General features: G+C 46.5%; 1 pseudogene; it reads right to left on the reverse strand.

The window, feature by feature from the left end:
* Positions 1 to 2,877: 2,877 nt before the first annotated feature.
* On the reverse strand, positions 2,878 to 23,097 carry LOC115651202 (annotated as a pseudogene).
* Positions 23,098 to 24,545: the final 1,448 nt, after the last annotated feature.

Here is a 24,545-nt window from a genome sequence, read left to right on the forward strand (position 1 = left end):
TCATGCAGGAGGGTTGGCCCGACAATCTCTACCTAGTCACCTACCGCAGATGCTGAAATACGTTGCTGGAGTCCCTGGGGATGGCGGGGATTCTCTCAAAAGAGGCAGGTGTCCGTCTGTCCCCCGCACCAAGCTGTTGCCCCAGCTGGGGGCAGGCCAGCCAAGCCAGACCCACAATGGTGCAGTATCTCCCGCTCACAAGCTCTGCTATGTCTCTATGACCAGATCAGATTTTATCTTTTTCACAGCAGCCAGCTCTGTCTGTGTTTCTTTGGTTACATGCCACTTGGACAAGCTGTGGGGAAAACAAGGAAAGAAAAGGCAGTGTTAATTATCTCTCAGTAACTGTTTGAAAGAGAGGAAACAAAGGGTAGGAACAAATGGTCAGTTTTCACAATGGAGACATGGACAACAGGGTCCTCCAAGGATCAGTACTGGGGCCTGTGCTGTTGACTATATTCTTTAATGATCTGGAAAAGGGGATGAACAGTGAAGTGGCAAATTTTCCAGACAATATAAAATTATTCAAGATCATTAAGTCCAAAGCAGACTGTGAGGAGCTACTGGGTGACTGGGCAACATGAAATTCAGTGTTGTTAACTGCAAAGTAATGCACATTGGAAGAAAAGAACAAGCTATACACCCACAATGATGGGTTCTAAAATTAGCTGTTACTACTCAAGAAACGTCTCGGAGTTCCCTGAAAACTTCTGCTCAATGTGCAGCAGACGTCACAAAGACTAACGAGTATTTTAGAAACCATTAGGAAAGGGAATAGATAATAAGACAGAAAATATCATTAATGACACTTATAAATCCATGGTATAGCCACATCTTGGCTACTGTATCCAGTTCTGGTCGCACCCATCTCAAAAAGGATATAATAGAATTGGAAAAGGTTCAGAGAAAGGTGACAAGGATGATCATGGGTATGGAACAGCTTCCATATGAGGACTAAAATGATTAGAGCTGTTCAGCTTGGAAAGAAGATGACTAAAGGGGATATTATAGAGGTCCATAGAATCATGGATGGTGTGGAGAAAAACTGTTTTTTACCCCTTCAAACAGTGCAAAACACCAGGGGTCATCCAATGAAATTAATAGACAGCAAGTTTAATACAAACCAGAGGAAGTACTTTTTCACACAATGCACAACTGATCTGTGGAACTCACTGCTATGGGATGCTGTGATGGCCAGAAGTATAACTGAGTTCAAAAAAGAATTGGATAAGTTCATGGAGGATAGGCCCATCAGTGGCTCTTAAACCAAGATGCTCAGGGATGTGACCCCATGTGCAGGACAATCCTAAACCTCTGACTACCAGAAGCTGAGACTGGAAGATGGGGTGGATCATTCCAAAATTGCCCTGTCCTATACTCCCCCTGAAACTTTATATGGGCCACTGTCAAAGACTGGCTACTAGGCAAGATGGACCATTGTCTGACCTAGGGTGACAGCTCTTATGTTATATTCTCTGCAGACATAACGCCTGTCGCTACAGTTTCTCTGAGGCACAGTGCGCTGCCCACTACTCGGTTCTTTCTCATCTGCCTGCCAGAGCCCACAGGATCCATGTCATTGTCACTCCCCTGCCTGCTGAGTCACTGCTAGCAGGTGCCTTTCCCTTGGGGGAGGGGAGAAGAAGCGCTAGTGCAATCTGTAGCCTGGCCTGTTCCTCCCCACACCCTACTCACCCTGTAAGCTCTGGGCAGGGACAGCAATGTCCTTTCTGCACGTAAAGGGCTGGATTGTGCAGCCCTTGCTCAGGGCGGTGAGCACTTACTGACATGGCCAGTCCCATTGATCGCTGTGGGGCTACTGAGCGCTCACAAGGGACAGGGGCTGCAAAATCCAGCTCACAGAATCTCTCCATGGAAGCAGCAAGATCTCAGCTCTCTTTGCTGCAGGGGCTCCTCACGCCCCCCTCCCCACTGGCTTCCGTAACACAGCTCTTGAAGGGGGTGAGTTTGCAGCAGCTGTTGTGGGGCTGCAGACTTGGCCGGAAACTACTGCAATGCAGATGGGCGCTCAACAGCCATCCTGGCTGCAGGAAGATCTTAAAGTTTCACTTATTCTTGTATTTCTTTTACAGCTAGTTTGGGGGAATGGAGTTTGTCTGTTTGTTTACAGTAAATGTAGGTGGGCAGGCTCCCATGCTCCAGTTAAGAGCATGGTGCTTGTTCTAAAGGGACCTGCTGGTGTAACCCACCCTTACCTAGTGTGGCTCTGTCCCCCTCTAATGGTTGGTTTACATAAAAGTTTGAGATGGCTACAATGTTCAGCTAACAGATCTCGGTGCTGTAGCTCAGGCAGTAGATAGTGGCTTGTGTGTTTAGATCCAGAGATCACACATTCTATTCCTCCAGCCAGCTACCCTCCCAGGGGAGTCACATTACACTGGCACAGTTACATTTACATCTAGCCAATTTCCAAATGCTTGATGTAAAATATAAAGTTTCCAAATCTAAATTGTTCTGAAAGCTGCCTTGAGGTGTCTGCACAGGCTCACTTATATATCCCAGAAATAAAGGGGGATCTCTAAAAAACACACATCTTTTTTAAGGTATTTGCTACTCCGAAGCTCCACAGAACCTGCTTCCATTCCTCCCATCTGGCTTCAATCCTCTCTAGTCTTCTTGTCTCTCCTGTCCTTCTCTCTGACTTGTTCAAGCACTTTTCATTTTCCTCTTCAGGAAAACCACTATATTATAATCCAACTTTTTTAACTAGTAAAATGATCCCTACCAGTACCGCAGTGGGAGAAGCATGTGAGCCAGTTCCTGGGTTAGGGGCATGGCCAGTAACATGGATTGTAGTAAAAAGGGCTCATCATGACCTTGTGTGACAACCACAGATTAAAGGGGCCCAGCTCTAACTTACACCAGTTTCTGCAGGTTGCAGGCTGGCTGTGTCAGCCCCTCACACAGCACCTTCACTCTGGAATCTTCCACTTTGTTCTCTCGCAGGTCTAGCTCGGTCAGGGTCCGGCTGGTGCTGAGAGCAGAGGACAGCTCCCTGCAACACGCAGCTGTGAAATCACATTTCTCCAATCTGCAAAAGCCAAAGATACACCAAGAGGAAACAGTGCTTATCTTTTGCCTCATTCCCTGGTATCAGTGGTGGCTTAAAGGAGATTCTCTACTGTGGACATGCACAGATACATCACAATGCTCCCATTGGCACGACAGGCCCTGGAGGCAATTCCTCTCTACGTGCACCTGGTGCATCAGTTACTGTGTAGAAATGTCACTGACATCGAGGGGCCATTTCTAATGAGTTGTAACCACCCAGCCAGGTATCTGGGCTGGACTGAAATGGCACTTAGGCTTCTACTCTGGGATTTTCATCAACTAAAGAGCTTCACAATCATTTATAGCTGTCTGGGATTGTTGCCTGTTGCAACTGGACCTGCAGAGCTAACTGGACCTGCCGGTGCCTAGAGAGATGGGCAGGCTGAGGAAGAGAGTGGTGAAGGATAAAGTACCAGGGCTGCCTCCATAGACAGTCCCCAGGTAATGATTGTTCCTGGCTCATTTTTTAGTCTTTTTAATCTTTCCCACTTCCTTTTTCCTCTTTTTCTAGTTATCAGGCTTTGTCCCAGGATTAGGTCTTGTGATGATGGTAAAGCGTTATTCTAATCAAACTGTGAAAGTCTCCTATAACTTTGTTCTCCTTCACACTTAGTGAATAAAATAACCCAAGCACCTATTTCAAAATGCACTGCATTTATAGTGTATGAAGTATCGTGTGATCCAATTCATTTAGTAACATAACAGATCTACACAGCAGTGGGTGGGCCTCTTTCCCACTCCTTGGGAAGAGTAGGTGTTTTTCAAGAATTGTTGGTGCATTCACAGCATGTTGAAATCACGATAGTGCAATGGTTACTAGCACAAACTAGAGGAAATCAGCTGTTCCTTACCCTAGTTTCTGTAGTTTGCAGTTGGGATGTTTCAGTCCCTCACACAGCAGCTGTATGCCTGAATCTCTGATGGTGTTGTTCTTCAGGTCTAACTCTGTCAGGGTCTGGCTGGTGCTGAGAACAGAGGAGAGATTCCCACGAAAGGCAGTGGTGAGACTGCAACTTGGCAACCTGTAGGAGACAGATATATACAGAGAGCAAAATAACTACTTGTTTGGGCCCCATTCTCTGTATTTCCTGTCACTTATCAACATGTATCTCCAAAGAGATTCCTAATTTAGAGACAATAGTGAGAGATCATTTTATTTCAGTTTAAATATAGACACCCGTGCAGAGCTCTAGACTCCTAACACATAATTAATACTATAGTCAACCCCCCTCTACATCCTTCTGGGAAGCAACCCTCTCCAAAACCCAGGTTAAACAGGTGTCTTTTGCAGCATGTCTGGAATATCTGCAGGCTATTTTGTACCACAAATTCCAGAGTCTAGGAGTCCTCCCAGTAAGTGCCCTGCAAGCTGGCCCTTCTCTTTTATAACAAAGGGAACCCAGTTCAAACCTCTCAGCTGTGGCAGCCTGGCCCAGGAAGAGAAGTGATTTATCAGATGGGCTGGGTCCAGGCGATTTAGAAAACTAGCTGTTACATAAGAATGGCCCTACTGGGTCAGACCAAAAGTCCAGCTAGCACCGTACCCAATCTTCTGACAGTGGCCAGTGCCAGGTGCCCCAGAAGGAATGAACAGAACAGGTCACCATCAAGTGATCCATCCCATCACCCATTCCCAGCTTCTGGCAAACAGAGGCAAGGAACACCATGCCTGCCCATCCTGGCTAATAGCCATTGATGGACATATCCTCCATGAATTTATCTAGTTCTTTTTTGAACCCTGTTATAGTCTTGGCCTTCACAGCATCCTCTCACAAGGAGTTTCACAGGTTGACTGCGTTGTGTGAAGTTACTTACTGTATCTTCTGCTTTTTGCAGTCTGGAGGTCCCTCCCACAGTAGCTGCACTTGGGAATCTCCCAGTGTTTTATTCTCCAGTTCCAGCTCTGTCAGGCGCTGGCTGGTGCTGGAAGCAGAGGAGAGATCCCCACAACAAGCAGCTGTGAGACTGCAATGCCCTAACCTGCCCAAGACAGAAACATACAATCACTCCCTGTTTGCTGTGGTTCCCTCTCTGCCAGCATCTGCCTGGAAGTGGGTGGTACATTCAGAAGAGACCAGTCAGGAGACTCTAGCAGGATTGCGGGATGTTGGCACCAAAGGCCCCTGTGTGAGTCCGTGTGTCCCTGGCTCTGTCAGTCACTCTGTGCTCCACAAGGGAATGTTCAGATGAACTGAAGGGAGGGGACCAGCATGTGGTGGCATTTGCAATGGACTGGAGAATCTTAAAAAGACACCAAGGAACAGTTCAAACCCTCTCCCAGTGCTGGTATCTGGTTTCTTTCTGCTCAAGCAAATGAAATCTAAGGTTCTATATGAGCTCCCCTGCCTTTCCCCAAAACGTTCCCCGGTGCATAAAGCTATCAGCCCTGATGTGGGAGCTGAAACCTTCTCAAACGGGAAGACAAGTTACCCTATTTTGCTCAGTCAAACTCTCAGCTATTTATATTGCTCATGATATCGGGGGACTGGGAAGGGCTCAGCTTCCTAGGCAGAGAGTCTGGATGGGCCGTGGAGGTTCCTGTTGTTCTGCACAGCCTGTTTGGAGATGGACACCGAATAAGAACCTAAGCACTAGTGATCACTCAACACCACAGATATGATGCACAACCCACTTCCACAGCCTGTCTCTTTAGCACCATTGGGTTCCGTGCTTCCAGAGGGATTTTATGGGTGCTTGAGAAATGATCTTCCTCCTCTCCCTGTATTAGACCCACTTACAAAGGCCTGAAATGGGGTTTACAGTGCCTGTAAAATGAAGGATTTGCAGTGAATCCCACCTAGTGCTCCTTGTAATGTGTTCCATAGCTGGGACACGTGGTCTCAGGGACCAAGAGATCCCAATAAACTACATGCTGTTGTGCTGGCTCCGCAATCAATAAATGCCTCAGAAGGGGGTGGTGGGGAGAGGGTGTTTCTTGGCCTATTGAATTGCTTTGGGAAGTTTGTGGTTATAAAGGGTTCAGCCACGGAGGTTAAGTGGCTACATATGAAGGAAGCCTGGGCCTGGATCACAGAATGTATTACTGGCACATCTTGGGACACTCAGGTAAAATCTCTCTTACCAGTAAAATGGGGATAACAGCATTGACCGGTCTCAGAAGAGTGGCCTGGGGATTGAATAAATTATGTTGTAAAGTTCGACCTAAGTGCAAAATGTTGTTAAAGTCCATCACTGGCAGAAGTGGGAATAGATGGCAGGGATTCGTGGCTGCTAGACCTGTGTTTGTTCCTCTGCTCCATGCTGTCTGCAAATATAGGTTCAACATTTGTTACCTTCTGATCCTCTGGGGCAGTCGCTGACAGATTGCACATTCCTGTAAGCAGCTCAACCATGTAATTCTTCAAGTCCTTCAGAACCCTTAGCAGTGCAGCATCTGTGGACTCATCGCTCAAATTTATCAGTTTGTTCCAATACCACCTCCGTGGGCATCTCACTCTCATAGTTCTTCATCTCTATTACTGACCATGGCTTGCGTTGGTGGCTCCCCAACAATCGCTGAAGACTGAGGCAAAGAAATCATTTAGCCTCTCTTCAGTGTCCTTATACTACAATAATTGCTCCCTGTATCCCCTGGAGGCCCAGTGGACCCACTGATTTCCATGCAGGCTTCCTGCTTCTGACGTACTTAAAGAATTTCTTGCTGTTTGTTTTTATAGCTTTGGGTATTTCCCTCTCTAATTTGAGGGGTGTAGACCTTTACAGACTCTGTTATTGCTGCCTCCAGGCAAAATCTAATTTTAATGTCTTGACTTTCGACTGTAGTGCCTTCCTCATTTCATTAAATCTGCCTTTCTAAACATTAGCATCACCATGCTCCCTTCCCTCCCCGCCCCCACCCCGAATGTTGAATTTAATTATACTGTGGCCATGGTTACTTAGTGGCTCATGTATCATTACTTCTCACACTGACTCCAGAGTCTTACTTTGGATGAAGTCGTGAGCACCTTCTCTGCATGTGTCCTCTGCTCCTAACCATTCCAAGAAGCAATCATTGAAGGTGTCAAGAAATTGCATCTCTAAACCTTGCAGTGTGAATACTTGACCATTTTAGACAAGGGTTGCTGACGACTCCCCTTATTCCCAGCTTCTTAGACTTTGTTGTCTTTGATCACTCCTGTACCCTTCACCACCTTTTCTCGACAGTGAGCCCTTATTGGGCAAGGCTGTTTTCTCCACAGAAACAATGGTGACCTTCTCCAAGACCAATATACAAGCTGAAAAATTCCCCCCTTGCAGCAAACCTGATGTCACACAGAGGAGGCATTAGAGAAAATACGCTTCTGCTTGTGTGGGATCCCTGGGGCCCCCTTTGACTAGGTCTACATTAGGTTTTACTATGAGTTAGTTGATTGCCAACTGATTTTTTGCAGGGGAGGAACTGGAAGCCTTTGTACCATTAGACACCACTTTATGTAAATGTGGGTAGTTTTTATGCAGTTCTAAAGTCAATTGTTTTTGTCACAATATGTTGCCAGGTTTTCAAATGAATCAACTTACAATAATAAAAAAGGACTATTTAGAGCCTCCAGGGCCAAAAGTGGCCTGTAGACCACAGGTCTGACTCCACTGTGATCGACAGATCCAATGGCTAGATGTGCCACATCTCCTGCCAGGCCCTGAGGAGAAGGGCCAAGAAGGCAATTCCGAGTCACATCCTGTGATATTGGAGCACCTGAAAGAGAGCAGCAGAGCAGTGCTGACACCAGGGGGCCCTTACATCAGCCTCTGCCTGATGGTGGAGCTTCAATGAGCACTTCTGACCATGGACTGCATCTCTAGTAGTGGAAAATGGTCTTCTCACAGCAGCCATTTTTGATTGGCTGTGACTCTGTAAGCAGGAAGGTCCATCTCAAAGTTCATGGGTCAATGCAACAGTAGCTCCAGGGGCCTGGAGCTGTAGATTGAAGAGCCTTGCTCCAATGGGCTAATTGAGTGTTAAAACAATTCTGTGTGATCTTCCAGCTGGACCTCAGGAATGGGTTTGTTTCTGCTAGATGACACTATGTTCCTGAGAGAGAATTTCCTGGGTGCCCGGCTGAACCAAGTGATGATGGAGGAGTCTGAGGAGTAATTTGCAGATCCTGGGCTTAGAGATAACGTACTCAGCACATTAGAGCATTTGGTACATCCATGAGAGCCTTATGACTGAGATTTCAGACTTATGATCATTCGCTGTGGGCAGTAATTGAATGTTACTCCATGTCATTACAGGAAGCAGACACCAGCCACAGATGCTGGCGAGCATGTTACATAGAGGACATCCGTAAATACAAAGAGGAAGCCAAATGTTACTTACCCTAGTCTCTGCAGTTTGCAATTTGGATGTTTCAGTCCCTCACACAGCAGCTGCACTCCAGAATCTCCCAGAGAAACATTATCACGCAGCTCCAGCTCTGTCAGGCTCTGGCTGGTTCTGAGAACAGCGGCGAGATACCCACAGCTAGCACCCTTGAGATCACAATTCCACAACCTGCAGGAGAGAGACAACACCAAGCAAAGCAATCACTGCCTGAAGGGGACTCATCACAGCTGTTATAGCAAGTGGCCACACCCACTAGCCCCTCTGCCCAATCAGCATAAAAAATGGACCAGAAGTCCTGCCCTAAACTCTGTCCCAAGACTCATCCCTTGGCCAATGAAAAAATAATGTTGGGTGTGACATCCTGCTTAAGCCTCACTGCTTGCACTCCACCCTGACCAATCAGCACTGAGAATGGACCAGTAATTTCAACCCCCAAAAACCTCTGCCATTGGCCAATAAGAAATAAAGGTTCGGGTAATTCTTCCTCCCTAAGCACCGCCCAGTCCTTTCCACCCACCAACCAGAATTCAGCCTTGGCAGAAGGCTGGCCCTTAAGTCCCACCCACTCAGCTCTCAACCAATCCATCTGGACGTGGTACTGATCAGCCCCAGAATGGTGCAACTCAGTGGGAGCAGGCCCATCACTACAGGGAGGCCATAGGGGGAGTCACCGCCCCAGGCAGCTGGGCCAGGCTCAGAGCAGGTGCTGGGAGATTCTGCCCCTCCCTGTCCCTGGCACTAGTTTGGTTGCTCCCCACCGAATGCAGCCATCTGTCTATCTGTTTCTTCCACCAGCTCCCAGATCTGAGCCTCAGGCCTGGAGAGGAGAGGCACTGCCAGACCTAGCACTGGCAGCATCACACCCACCTTCCATGGAGACCAGGGATCTAAGGGAGGAGATGAATCTCTTGAGAAAGGGGACTTCTGAGATTTGAGGAGAGCAACCATGTGAGCTTGTTCACAGGGCCTGTTCCAGGGTCCCTTGTGGGGATATAAACAGAAGTTTGGCTGTGTTCTGTAAATCCCCTGCAGTCTGGGCTCCTGATAGAGCTGCCAGCCAGCTAAGCTGGGAACTATGGTAGCAGTCGGCTGCCCCCGATTGATTCCTCTCCACTCACAACAACTGCTAAATCCTGCACACATGTCCCAGACCCACCACCCACCAGAACTGGCCCTTGCACAACTTCCTCCATAACTATAGTTGTTTTGAAACTATGTAACTCTACCAAAAGGAGAGGGGAGCCCTCAAAGTTTTGGAGAGAAAGAAGGGCCCCTGAGGACAGTATAATGGGAGAGACGTCTCCAATTCTGTAGTGGTGAGTACAGTCCTGACTCGGGCCCAGACATTAGAGACACACATCCTGTCAAGCACTTTACATAGAGGACATCTGTAAATACACAGAGGAGACCAAATGCTACTTACCACAGTCTCTGTAATTTGCAGTTTGAGTGTTTCAGTCCCTCACACAGCAGTTGCACTCTGGAGTCTCCTATATACTGATTATAACCCAGGTCCAGCTCTGTCAGGCTTTGGTCGGTTCTGAGAACAGCAGCAAAATGCCAACAGCTAGTGATGCTGAGGAAGCATCCGTTCAACCTGCAGGAGAGAGCAATGCAGAGAAGAGCGATCATGGCATGTATGGGGCTCATCACAGCTGCTCTGACCGGTGGTGGAGAGAGAGGAGGAGCACTATCAGAAAACCAGGAAATACTCAGTTAAGGTACTTTGCATAGAGATTTCTCAAGCAAAAAGAGCTTGATCCTTTCTCCTGAGCCTTCTGAGTGCACTTTGGGAAGGAATGATGCACCAAGTGATATTCTGGTACACATCCCCCCCAAGATAGATAAGGCATGGACAAGAGTCTGCTACGATGTAGAAAGTTGTACAGGGGGTAGGACCCTTGGACAGGGTAGCAAAAGTGGAGAGAGAAAAACTATTTAGATTTTTTGTTACGGCAACAGGCAAAGGAAAGTTAAGAGAGCTTGTGTACTCTAGTTTATCTATAACACACCTATCGCTAAGTCACACAGTGAGCAAGGGACACAAACACTGCAAGTGTTGCACTTCAGAGCCATGGGTGATAAAAAGAAATTGAGGGGCAGTCCGGCCTGCTCTGTCCTTTGTGCTTTCAGCTGGGGAGGTGTCAGAGCACACCGAAAGGCACAGGTGTGGCCCCAACAGACACTGCTATTCAAAGAACCTGATGCACACGGGGAGCATGCGGACCAAGAGTGGAACCCGTGTGGACAACCACTTGAGGAATGAGTCTATACTTATTTTGTCCTCCTTGGGACATTCCCTTTCCCAATGGGAATTTAATACTCAATATTTTCTTTAGTTAAAAAATGTCTACTGAATCAAAACTAATTGCCTGCCTCTTTTTCAGTGATACTGCCTCACGGAATTCTCAGCAGTGTGTGAGGAAGGTTTGAAGAGGATGTTAATAAAGTTTTCCTTCCATCATCCTTATACATTTATATTGTGGCAGTGCCCCAAACCACCAATCAAGATTGCAGCTCCATTATGCTGGGTGCTGTACACTGAGTGAGACAGTCCCTCCCTAGAAACTTTACATCTAAAAGGCACAAAACACTGGGTTGAGGAATGGGATGTAACATTCACTTCTTTGCATGTGTGGTGATTGGTGCAATTTTGTTAGTCCCATGTTTTCTTGTTTAATTGGGGCGGAGCATAAGTTAATAATAGTAAGTAAGAAGGAAGAGGGGACAACATCTTCATTCCCTGAAGGATCTGTGAGATCTTCTTTCCCAGGATCTCCAGCAGATACATTTAAAAGTTTACAAGAATTTTTCAGAAGACGTGCAGATGATCTTGATATAGCCATCAATGGTACAAGAAACAGCAAAGCACCACTTTTCGGATACCTATTAGTCTAAACAACTGGGATCATTTCTTGTTTCTAATAATGAAGGTATCCTAGAGCCAGCTAAATATCTTCAGATTCATACCAGTAATCATCTCCCATCTCTATGTGGGCAAGGTGCCTCCATCAGGGCCCTCCAAATAGGTTTGAATATTTCTATTCCCACCTTGTCACTGGTTGTAAGAGCTGCTAACAGATGGCTAGATCTTCTAGCCAGAAAAATGTCTTCTCTAGCCACACTCTAGGTGCAGATGGCCAACCACCAGGAAGTGCTGGCCAATTTGATTACTCAATGGAAATCACCCTTCCCATCCTTTCCTTGCCATCATCTGGGAGCTGTCTGAGAAGTACATGAAAGTGGGTTGTTTCTGAAGATCAGCAAGCAGCTATTCCAATTATGATGCCTTGGCTACTGTGCCAGTGCCCATAGTACTTATGAGTAGAGTCTCATGGCTGAAGAGTTCAAGTTTTTGGCCAGCCATCCAGACCATGACTGAGGACACCTCTCAAAGGTTTGGGATTGTTCAGTGTCAAACTGATGTTGTCTTTCAAAGCCGTGAAAACTCTGCAGCTGCTCTTAGGCCATTCAGCCTGTGCCCACCCACACCACGCTCCCAGTCTGCAAGAAATCAACACTCAACCATTTTTAGAGGCCAGGTGAGGGGTTAGATTTTATTCATTTCTTTAGTACTTTTGTTAGTTTGTTTGTTTTTTCCAGTTCTTGTTTTGTTATTTCATGGTTTGGTTTTGTAGCTGAACTAACAGTTCCTTTCTATCCTGTGTTTCCCTTGTGGGGAGAGAGAGAGAAGAGTGCTCTGGGCCCAGAGGAAAAATACCCCTCGGGGTCCTCCCTGCAGCTCAGAATTCTTACTCAAGTTCTCCCCCACCTACAGGACTAGGTCTCACCGTCTCTGGGTGGTGTGCAGCGTCTTGGGGAAGGATGGCAGCAATGAGTGGACAATGGAGAACCATGGAAAAGTGGATTTAGTTGGGGTGTGGGTCATCCAGCTGTTAATTCATTAACTAATTACCCTGCTCTGTGTTCTCCTTTGCAGATCTCAGGAGTGTGGAAGTTGCTGACAAGGCAGTGAACAGAAAGCCAGGGCAACCCTTCAGTGAAATCAATGGATTATGGGAGGTAGATGAGAATGCACATGCCATGGCAGTGCAACATTTTTCAAAAGAATCCCCAAGGGATCAAAGCAATATTTTTTCAAAGTTGATATGTTTTTTAAATTCAAATGCTATCACATTATATTTCTTATTCCATTTGTCTTTGTTAGTCCAGGGTTGGGAGTGTTTGGGCTGAAACAGCACCATGGGACATGGTGGTAGACAGGAAGTGATTGCAAGAGATTGGCTCTGAGCAAGGCTGATGTGATCCCTTGTGTACTGTTGTGAGCACTTGTGTGCGTGGATGTGCAGTGTGATGGAGTGGCAGGTAGCTATGCTGCTGCTGGCAAGGCCAACTTTCTCTAGCATAGATCTAGCCTCAGAGACTGCTAATCCATTCAGCACCCTGCAGAACAACTCGACAGCGAGACCCTGGCCATAGAATTCCTCATCAGAGGGGATCAGAGTGAGCCTTGGATTGGCCATGTTCAGAGCAAAATGCAAGACCATCTTTTTGCCAAAGTCCTTTCCAGTAAGACCACCAAGGTCAGCATGAGATGCAGACAGTGAGGGATGAGAGTGTAAGAAGAGGAGAAAGAGGGGGCTGGAAGTAAAAAGAGACAAGCTGCTATTCCCTTCTCCCACCTCTTCCCCCAAACAATCCCACAACACAAAACCCATCTATGAATTAGGGAGAAGTGAGATCACATCAGGATAGGTGGTTGTTACATGGATTGTTACTCAAGGATACTTACAGGGCTTAGATACCATAGTGACAGACATCTTAAAATTCCATACAATGGACAGATCTTCTCTCTAGTCTCCGGAGTCTTTCCTGAGCTCCAACAATTTCTCCTGGCCACACTGCTTACCTCTGTCTCTCTCCCTCATCTCGTCGTATGGTAATTGGGTTAAATGTCATTGAACTGCTAAGGTGACCAATAGCTCTTATGCCAATTCCACACATATTAAATGGAAATTTAAACAAATTCCTAAGTAGTTAGAGGCAGTTGCAAACAGTAGCCATGGTACAGAGACTTGAACTGCTGTAGAATTTCCAGGATAACAGCAGTAACATGGGGATTTTAAAAAGGTTAGTTTCTTACTGTAGTTTCTTTAATTTACAGTTTGGATCCTCCAGTGCTTGGCAGAGCAGGTAAATACTCGATCGCTTTGGTTGCCCCCTAAAATGAGAGAACAGAAATTTTCTGTGTTGTTCTCTGGAGACAGATTTTTATTTCCTGAACATTAAAATATCACCTTGGATGTTGTGATCATATACTACACATGAGCTATTTTGCAGTTTCAGTTCATTGCAAATCCCCCAATTAAAAAATGTATCTAGTACATGAAGATGGACCTTAAATGCACAGAGTCAAATAGAATAGGTTTTGCTAAGTGAATGCACCCATTCATTTTCTGAACCTGTAGTACTCTTGGCCAGATTTACTGGAGATGCACTATCAAGCTATCAACCCCTGACTCTACTCTGCCAACAATGCCAGCCTTCATTAAGCTTTAATCCAATTCTCTCTCAAATGTTTATCTTCATGTTTTCTCCCACGATGCCTATATGCATGAGCAGAGCCCACTATAAAAATTCAGACATCCACTACATTAATTTCCTCCAAATCCCGCCTTGAAACTCACCTCTGCTATGAACTGTACAGAGCACTCATCAAATCCAGGCTGCTGGGGTGCTTTCCCCCTGCTTATTACCAATGCTCATTATACTAAACATTATTTCATTGTTACCCATAACAAATGAGAGGACAAGGTAGCTGTTTTCTCATATGCAAAAACTAAGTTCTTCGGGGCAGGTGCTGTCTTTATTATACTGCTATTGCTTTGCACAATGTGGACCTTCTTTCTAATAGGAACATTCATTTGATTATATTTGAAGTATTCAGAGTATAACAGTTCACTGGCTGCCTCCCTAGATACATACAATACACCCTCGCGATAATGCCCTTCATATTTCTGATCTTTCAGCTATAACTAACCCAGTCTCTGAATCCCAACTATTGTACAGTGCTGTATTCGGGGGGCGGGGGGGAAGGCTGTTGCATACACATGCACAATTTTTTTTAATCCAGCATCATATGTTGAACTCAAGAGTAGAAACTAAGGAGTGGGCCCCCACCTAGGCTCCCAGATCTCCAGCCCCACCCTAGCGGGGCTCACAGCCCAGAGCCCCAGCTGCTGCAGGGGCTGACAGTGGACAGTCCGAGCCCTGCTGCCCTGGCTGAATGCACCGAGGTCACCTAAAATCATAGAATCATAGAATATCAGGGTTGGAAGGGACCTCAGGAAATCATCTAGTCCAACCCCCTGCTCAAAGCAGGACCAATCCCCAGACAGATTTTTACCCCAGTTCCCTAAATGGCCCTCTTGAGTTTAGCAGGCCAATGCTCAAACCACTGAGCTATCCCCCCCGTCCCCAATTATGCTCTGTGGTTGACTCTTAGCCTTAGGTATCATTATGAATAATAATTAATTAATTAAGCTAATGCCTCTATCTAAGGCGACTTCATTAACTTACTCCAGCAGTTTATCTTTCCTTTTGATTGTCCTTTTGCTAGAACAACCCCTTGGCTATAACGAACAACAGGCTTGGATCCCAGCAGGTTCGTTATAGCGAGGATGTACTGTACTCAGGCAGCTAGCCCTCTCTGCCACTTGCCCTGCCACAGCTCAGTTTCGATTTGAATGTGTTAGCGCCATCAGAGCTAGCACGGGTATGGCTACTCAAGCTGGAAGTTACACCTCCTAGCTCCAGTGCAGACTTACTAAGGTACATCTACACCTGGAGCTAGGGGTGTGATTCCCAGCTCGCACAGACATACTCTTGCTAGCTCTCGTTAAGCCAGCAGGCTAAAAATAGTGTAGTCACAGTAGCACTGGCATATTTGTACTATCCTGAGTATAAACTCCCTGTGTCCCCTGGGTATGTACTCGGGCAGCTAGCCCGTGCCACTGTCCAGCAGCCTGTGCTATCACATCTACACTATGATGTTTAGTGTGCTAGCTTAATGAGAGCTAGTGAGAGTATGTCTGAATCACATCCCTCACTCCAACTGCAGACATAGCCTAAGTGAGGAGTTCTCTACCTTTCTTGGGAAATTTTTGACACAAAGCAAGCTCTCTTCCCCCACACAAATCCTTGGTCTCAGCTACACCTCTGTTCATATCCCATACATATAAGATTACAGCAAACATTCACGTTGCTAAGAGGGCAAGTTGGACGAACAATCAGAAGAAGAAAAGAAAAACATTTTTTGTTAATGCAAACCCAAGAAAGCCTCCATAACTGTACCATAGCTTGCTGAAAGATTAGAATTGCTTTGTAGTGGGTCACTCAACCATTTATTATTTATCAAAACACAGGGGAAAATAATGTTTCATTGGTTAAAGAATGTTTCTGAGCTCAAATACTTACTGACATAACCACTTTGGTAAGCTAGGGAATTCTTCTTCCTCATGGTCTTCAAATCTAAATACACAGTAATGTATAAGAAGTGACTCCAGTTGATGATAATGTTTTACACAAAATGAAAGAACCATTTGATCCATTTGGGTAAATATTTTTTCCCATGTCTCTAAGTTAGTTAAATGTTCCAATGCATTTTTCACAAAGTTTTCTTCTTGGATCTCATACAAATAGTAAAATTTCTCTAGATAGTAATGTTGGTTAATATTTGATGGCAAGGATGAAATAACCCATGTCTTTAAAACCGGCTTAATTTCATGTGATATTTTACATCCAAGTTTTTCATCTTTGTCCTTCATTCTGTTTTTATTTAAGAGACCAAACAAGAAGTGCACTGTAATTAAACAACTTGTAGACTGCCCATAGTGTATTAACAGCTCCTTTACATCTCTATTAGGAATCACTGAATCTTTCATTGTTTCTTCATCCTCCTCTAGTACATAGAACAAAGCTGCAAAAAACTCCTGAAATGTTAAGGGAATAAAACTGTAGGCACATTCACTGTCAATGTCTTTTTGAAAAATGTTCTCGTTCAAAAAGAGGGGGAAAGAATCAGGAGTGAAAGTAACTTACAGGACTTACCGGTACTGCTGTAGTCCTGAGGGGGCGTGGCCTCATCCAGAAGGGGCGTGGCCTCTCAAGATTTAAAGGCCCTGGGGAACCAGCTGTGGCTGGGAGACCCAGAGGCTTTAACTTAACCAGGGGCTCCCAGCTGCAGAGGTGGCTGGGAGCCCCCCGGGGCTCAGGGGCAAATTAAAGGGCCCAGAGCTCTGGCCACCAGGGGAACCCCAAGCTTTGCGGGGCTGGGGCAGGGATTTAAAGGGCCCAGAGCTCCTGCCGCCGAGGGAAGCCCAGAGCCCTTTAAATCCTGGCCCCAGCCCAGCCGCCAGAGCCATGGCTGCGATTCAAAGGGCTCAGGGCTGCCTGCAGCCGTGGGGAGCTTTGAGCCCTTTAAATCTCAGCCCCAGCCCAGCCGCTGGAGCCGCGGCCGGGATTTAAAGGGCTCTGGGCTGCCCACAGCTGCAGGGAGCTCTGAGCCCTTTAAATCTCAGCTGCGGCCGGGATTTAAAGGGCTCAGGGCTGCCCGCAGCCACAGGGAGCTCTGAGCCCTTTAAATCTTAGCCGCGGCCGGGATTTAAAGGGCTCAGGGCTGCCCGCAGCCGTGGGCAGCCCAGAGCCCTTTCAATCCCCACTGTTGAAGTCGATGCGGTCCAGCACGGCATACTGGCTCTTGCCGGTACACCGGACCAGACCGGACTGACTTACTTTCACCTCTGACTGTATGTATGTGTATGAATGTGTCACAAATAATGCAGCTGCAGCCTGCCACCGACCAGCAGTGACCCCAGCAACCAGCCCCTGTGGGCTGCTGCCTGCAGAGAGCCAGCAGGTGCCGCTGGGCTGGGTCTGTCAAGGAGTAAGTAACCAAGGCAAAAACCACAGCCAGCCAGCCAGGGAGGGAACCGGGGGTGGGGGGAAGGGGAAGTCAGGGGTGAATGAAGGACAACTGGAATAGCTTTCATGAAATATACAAGATATTTAGAGAAAGTTTTGTCAATTTCAGCCTCTGCACTCTGCTGGCAGGCAGGACAAAACAAAAAGAGATCTGAGATTGTACCCGATGTCCTAAGGACATTTCAGGTGTTTAAATCAATATATAAAGAGGGTGGATTGGAATGAAAACTACTATTTCTTTCAAAGGAGGCACAATAATTTCCCTGAATAATCGGTTTTCCCCTCCAATCCCTTTGTGATTTTGTCTATGGAGGCTATTTGCTTTCCCTGTGAAGCTTTAGTTGCTTTAGCAAAATTGCTTTGCCCAAAATAAACCCTAGTCATCATGACACATCTTTCCACCATGTTCTCCATATTTTTTTTGTTTGTTTTTTTAAACAGTAACATTTCAAAGAGGATCTGCAAGCAGTTTGGACATCACAACCATGATCCTCTGCTGGGGAAGGAATGGGATAGATTTGAACTTAGAAATCGTTCCTGATTTTTATTGTGTTTAGGAGATCCCCTCATCCCGGGGGCAGAAAAGAACTGCCCCTGCCATAGTCACACCCACCCAACAATAAATGGGAGTGAAATTAACAAGGATGCCAGAAACAGCTTCTAACTCTGGGCACTGAACTGCACAGGGAACAGCTTAGTTTAAACTGTTCTTTTGCTGGCAGGAGCAGCAGGCATCTCAGCCAGTGTCCCTACTGCAAGCTAGAGCCTAGAGGAAAACCTCTGCTGGGGGGAGGGGGAAATGGGGAGGAATGCAGAGCCTTGTTTGCAGCCTGGCTGGAGGAGGGGGAGAGAGGAGAGGAGAGGAGAAACCAATGTGACAGTGAGTTTTCCCCTTCCACCTGCTTTTATTAGCTCTGGATTTAAGCTGTGCAGCCAAATGCTTGTATTTGTTGGGTATATTAGTATTGGAGAGATCCCCTCATCCCCCAGGGGCAGAAAAGGATTGCCCCTGCCATGGTCAAACACACCCTCCCCTCGATCCCCTCCCCCCAGCTACTGTGAGTGAAATTAACAAGGATGCCAGAAACCTAGCCCTGGGGGCTGAACCATCAGGGAACAGCTGAGTTTAAACTATTCTTCTACAGGGAGCAGGCTTCTCTCTCCCTCCCTCAGCCAGTCTCCTTTTCTTACCCGTCCTCCGTACCGGCCTGTACCAGCTTACTTTCACCTCTGGAGAGAATCTACCTGATCCAAGCCAAACTTTTTGATTTCCACTTCCTCAAATAGTATCTTCTGCTTCCAGATTCCATCAACAGCCAAGGACCAAAGTCTCCTCAGGCTAGCTTGCATGTGTGGCTTTGAACTGCTGCTGGGAGACTGGACTAAACTGAAAAGATAGAGCAGATACACTTCAGTGAGTGTTTTTGAAGTTTGTGCAAGATCTTTACCCCTTTCCATCTGTTGTTTCAAAACCGTGCAGATGATCCAACATACAATGGGGACAAAGCACATGGTGAGGAGAATTTCATTTTCACATACAAAGTTAAAGGCTGCTGTTGCTTGTTTTTCATCTCTGAAGAATTTGTTGAACTATTCCTCCCTGTCTTCCTTGGAAAATCCCAGGATCTCTGCATAACGTGGATATTCCAAAAACTGCCTGAGTTCCTCCAGAGCAGTTGGTCTTGTAGTGATTATTAAGTAGCATTCAGAAAGAACTGTTTTCCTAAATAAACTGCTCAGTACGATTTCCACTGGCTTCTTCTCCCAGGGATCAGAACACAAGTTATCTTTTGGCTGATCAAAGGAAAATCTCAGTTCATCGAAACCATCAATTATGAACAGAAGTTTTTCTGTATTTTCCAGAATGTGTCTAATTCGGCCACAATTATTGGGACAGTGTTTTAAAATCATATCAGCCATGTTTCCCTGTTTAGTAAGAAGGTTCATTTCCCTACCATTTATGTAGAAAACATAGTCAAACTCCTGATAGAGTCTTCCACCTGCCCAGTCCAACATGATCTTCCTTGCTGTCATTATTTTCCCAGTCCCTGCAGCTCCCAGCAGCACAACAATTTGTGACATTTGTCCATCTTCGTCAGGTTTAAATAAAGTATCCATAGTAATTGAAGAATGAGCTTGTTCACTCATGATGTCTGCATGTCTCCGTCTCACTGCCATTATTTCATGTTCTCTCTCCTTTTCATGACGATATTTGTTAAAAATAATCAGCTTTGTGTATCTGCTGTTTAGATTCACATTCTCACTAAGACGAGCGTTCCTGTCTTTTATTAGTTGGTACTTTTTTTTAACATGTTTTCTATACTTCACCCTGTAATCTAAGACAATGACAGGATGCTTTAGAAATTCAGAATAAAGATATATCTACACAATAAAACTTTTAAACAATAGAATGATAGTACCTTAAATGTATTAAACCTCATCATAAAGGATCCCCAAAACTATTTAACTATAGCGTGATCCTGTAACCCTGGCCGAAATTGCCCATGTGAGTAAAGACTGTAGGAATCACTTCACCCACCCCTGAAATACAGCCACCTATAGAATGAACTGTGTTAACACTGCACAGTGTCCATTGTAACAAATGAGGACACAAAGTAGGGAAGAATGTCACATCCATTTAACACAGCAATGAGAATGTAGGTGGGAAGATTGTAACTGCACAAACTAGAGAAGTTGCTCAGGACACAGGGGATTTTAGGAAGTGCTATAACATCTTCTACGACCATAAATGGGGATTTCGAATTTCTGCCTCCCTTAGACGATGGTACCCTGCAGCAGCGTAGGTCCTCCAACACCATCCTGGTGCAATGGTTCTGTACTGACTCATCGAGTAGAGTTCCAATTAATCACCAGCGCCATTCTCTGCAGCACCTGGAATTTTTCCTTGAGGTCCCCCATCCATTTCCTCACCTCCCATCCAACTCTGCTTAGCTTGAGTGAGCTGAGATGATCGTCAGAGAGGTCATTTGTTATTCTATGAGTAGACAGAATTTAAGTGATCTGTTTTCATGCCTCTAATCATTGCTAATAACAAAACATTTTCTGTTAGAATATCACATACCTTCTGCAGATGTTCCTGGTGTCTGACTGGGACCCAAAGTTGAAAGAGAAATCGCATGTGAGCATCAGTGTAACAGTATCACAGAGTGTGTCATACAAGTGAGAAACCTGGAGATAAGTAATTCCTTCAGGGATCTGGGCTTTAATAAGCTTCCCCAGGAATCCCCAGGAGCAGACAGGCAGAATTTCTTCACAGGCATTACTTCAGTGAACTCTGTTAATAATGGCCACCACATACCTTGCTCATTGTTTGGCCATTCTATGTAGCTATTAACACAGGCTTCACTGTCCCCTTTTCTTTAGATGTCTCACGTATTTAATGTGATGCACACACAAAGCTGTCCCCACCCATCCAGGCACTAAGGATAAACTCAGCACTGGTGACACCCTGATGCAGGAAAGCTATTTTTGACCTGTTGGGGTTGAGCAAGAACTGTTCTTAAGGCTGGCATGTTCTATTGATTCTCACCACAAAGGTGAATGTTTCTGAACAGTCTGGTAAAATTCCTTAGCATCAGTTTTGAGAAATCAGATACAAAGGGAAGTTTTTCTACTATAAGAAATTATTCAGCTGCTCATTTAGAACTTGGCAACGAAAACCAGCATGTTAAACAGGTATTTGTTCTCAGTGACACTATGTCCCTTTGCCATGTTTAGATATATTTGGTTTAGAAATAACAAAGGTGTAAGTGCATGCAAGTCATGCACAGTACCCAGTTCTCTAGGCTTGGGTAGATTTTTAAATAAATCATGCACAGAGGTGAAGAACTCTACGTAGATGCACTATAGGGCAACTAGATAATCATCCTAAGTAAAATATTGGCCAGATCCCAGGGTCTAGCTGAGCAAACTGAACTGTTCTAAGTTACACTAGCAGCACTGTACCAGGATTGCTGGAGTTCATTGCAACTCTAGCTATGCCCCTAAAATATGTTGTTGATGGCTATACCAGACCCTCTGAAGCGCCCTCCGGGAGGCCTTGTGGCCCTGCCACACCCCACCCCAGAAAAGGGCAGTAGAGAGGGTCCTCTAAGTTGCCTAGAGTGGCTGTGTGGGGGACAGCCAATGAGGGCTCAGCAGCCTAGTACAAGAAGAGCTGCAGGGGCAGAGGACATTTAGTTCCTTGCTGGAGCTGGAGATGTGTGACTGGCTGGTGGAGCTGCAGAACTTTGGACCGAGCAGTGCTGCCAAAAGCCAGGGAGAGTGAGAAAGGAGGAACCAGAGCTGGTTGCTGGGACTCCATTAGAAAGGCCCTGAGGTAAGGGTGAAGGTGACATGGGGAAGTGGCCCAGGGAATTAGAGCAGTGGTGTGACATAAAGGGATACAGTGGATGGCTGCTATCTACAGGGTCCATGGGCTGGGACCAGGAGTAATGGGCAGGCCTGGGTCCCTCTGTTAGCCACTGGGGGGGTGGCCTGGACATTGAGGCACCACAGAGGGGGAACTGAGCTGCAGTGGCCCAGCTGGAGAGCTGTGATCAGAAAGGCTGAAGACCTTGTCTCCAGGGAGGGAGCCCAGGGGCACTGCTCTATCCCGGAACAGGGATAAAGTGAGAGAGTGCAGGCATGTGCACTTGGCCAAAGGGGTGCTTGCGAGAGATGAGTGTGCCCCATCAATTAACCCTGTGCCAGGGCAGGAATGAGGTGACAGAACTGAGTAGATCAGAGAGATTTCCAGCTGCCTGCTTGAGGCAGCTTTGCACTGCCTAAACAGAGCAGCCAGAGGCATGACCAAGATCTGGCCTGCTGTGTTTATATAATAAAAGTATTATGAACATGTCCATACATTATGAACCCCAGGGACAATAAGTCAGGAAATACAGCAAGAGATAAAGGGGCCCGTGACAGCAATCCTTAAAATGGGGAAATCCATAGATATGGCAGTGAGAGCAATGCTATTAATAGAGAATCTACCCAGTCCCCTACACTAGAAAAGAACTGTATCCTTGGCTACTTGGACATTTTCAGGCTTCCTTAGGCAGGGCCGGCGCTTCCATTTAGGCGGCCTAGGCAATTGCCTAGGGCGCCAGGATTATTGGGGGGTGGCATTTTTCCAGGGGGTGGGGCGGTGGCAGGCGGCTCTGGTGGACCTGCCGCAGGCGTGCCTGCAGAAGGTCCCCTGGTCCCACGGCTACGGTCCCGCGCGCTGGTCCCGCGGCTCAGGTGGACCTGCCACAGGCATTCCTGCGGACAGTCCGCTGCTCCCGCGGCTCCGGTGGACCTCCCGCAGGCACGCCTGCGGCAGCTCCACTGGAGCCGCAGACCAGTGGACACTCCGCAGGAATGCTTGTGTCAGGCCCACCTGAGCCGTGGGACCAGCGCGCGGGGCGGCGAAATGGCCGTGTGCCTAGGGTGCTAAAAACACTAGCGCCGGTCCTGTCCTTAGGATTTGGAACCTGTTCCCTTTCTTAGTTTGCTGTTGTTCCTTCTGCACCTGTTTCAGGGAATACTGAAGGAGAGGCTGAGATGTTGCAGTTACTATAGGTTTTCTTACCTTTCTCTGTGAGCTTTGCAGCAGCATCTCTCCTATTGATGTGGGTGAGAACACAAATAGCTACATTCACTGCACCATCTTCACAATAGAAGGTACACAGCAGATCCACAAGTTTAAACCGAGTGTTGGCCTCCTCCAGCTGACATCTGGGGATATTCTCTCTTCCATCATAATCAATATACATCTGCCAAGAGGCTTTCCAGTGTGTTTAGAAGGCTGTCTCTTAGATTCCTCTCTCTCGCCATCATTGAATATCATACATAATCTGAAAAATGTAGGAGATTAAAACTAAATTCTTCCTTCTTTAATCCCAGACCCAGCACAGCAAGTTTGTAAACAGGAGCTGCCACTCACCTGTATTGTAGGCACAGTACTCACTACTTTACCAGTCAGAGACAGACACCTGCAAGAACTGAAAAGGCAGCAAGAGGCAGATGAATTACTGAACCAAACCACTGCAAAGAGCTGGATAAAACTGACAAAGTCAGAAACGTCTGTGAATCATACTTGGTCATTTTCAGGGATCTTCAAGATTAGTGAAGAAGGAAGATCAATACAAAACAATTAGAAGGGGGATTTTGACAGAGTCAAATCCTTGAGAGTGCATCTACAGTGCAAAATTATTTGGCAACATTTAGGTACATACATGAATAGCTACCCACCATGGGTATCAATAGCAGGGTAGAGGGTGAGGCACAAATTAAGCCAGGAGAATAAAGACACAGCTGAAGAGGGTGGGCCAGGGTAGGTACCTCCCTGTTCTCTACCAGGCCAAGTTTTTTAGCAGTGTAGTGTCCCTCTGGCTCCCATTTCTGAAGCCCTTCCTCACTGGTGGGAAAGCAGCAGGGAAAGGCTGCCAGCTCCCCACTGCTGGAGCCCTTCCCCGCCACAGTGCCAGGGTCTGGCAGTGGGGAGCAGAAGAAGCCCCTCTGCCAGAGCCTTTCACTGGCGTGTAGCTACACACTGCATGGTGAACATGATGTGCTTTTCAGTGTGGTACAGTAGAACCTCAGAGTTACGAACTGGCCAGTAGGCAATCAGGGAGCATCAAAAACAGTACAGTGTTTAAACATAAACTACTAAAAAAAAAAGGGGGAAAACAGCATTTTTCTTCTGCATAGTGAAGTTTCAAAGCTTTATTAAGTCAACGTTCAGTTGTAGACATTTGGAAGAACCACCGTAATGCTTTGTTCAGCGTTATGAACACTTCAGCGTTACAACAACCTCTATTCCTGAGGTGTTGGTACCTCTGAGCTTCTCCTGTACATGCCGCCTATGCTGGTGTGTAGTGTACGTAGCCAGGAGATCACAGTTGGGGTGACAGATTCTCAGGAAAAGGAGACTACACAGCAATGTACTAGCACACCTCGACTTTGCTTTGTGAGGGTGCTAGCAGGAATCAGCCATTGGAACCGCTGGCATCTTATTGCGTTACCAGGTGGATCTCCAGTACACCCCAATTGCTACCCCGTGACTGCACCTGTGAACAACACCCCACCTGTCCCACACAGAGCCTCCAGCCTGTTCTCCAGATCCTTTGCCTGGTGTCAGGGTTGGGGAAAGGATCCCAGGTCCTGGCCACACACCTCTGCACAAACACCAACCCTGCCTGCTAGAGGCTGAGAGTTACCC

This window comes from Gopherus evgoodei, chromosome 4 (assembly GCF_007399415.2).
Source record: "Gopherus evgoodei ecotype Sinaloan lineage chromosome 4, rGopEvg1_v1.p, whole genome shotgun sequence".
Taxonomy (NCBI): domain Eukaryota; kingdom Metazoa; phylum Chordata; order Testudines; family Testudinidae; genus Gopherus; species Gopherus evgoodei.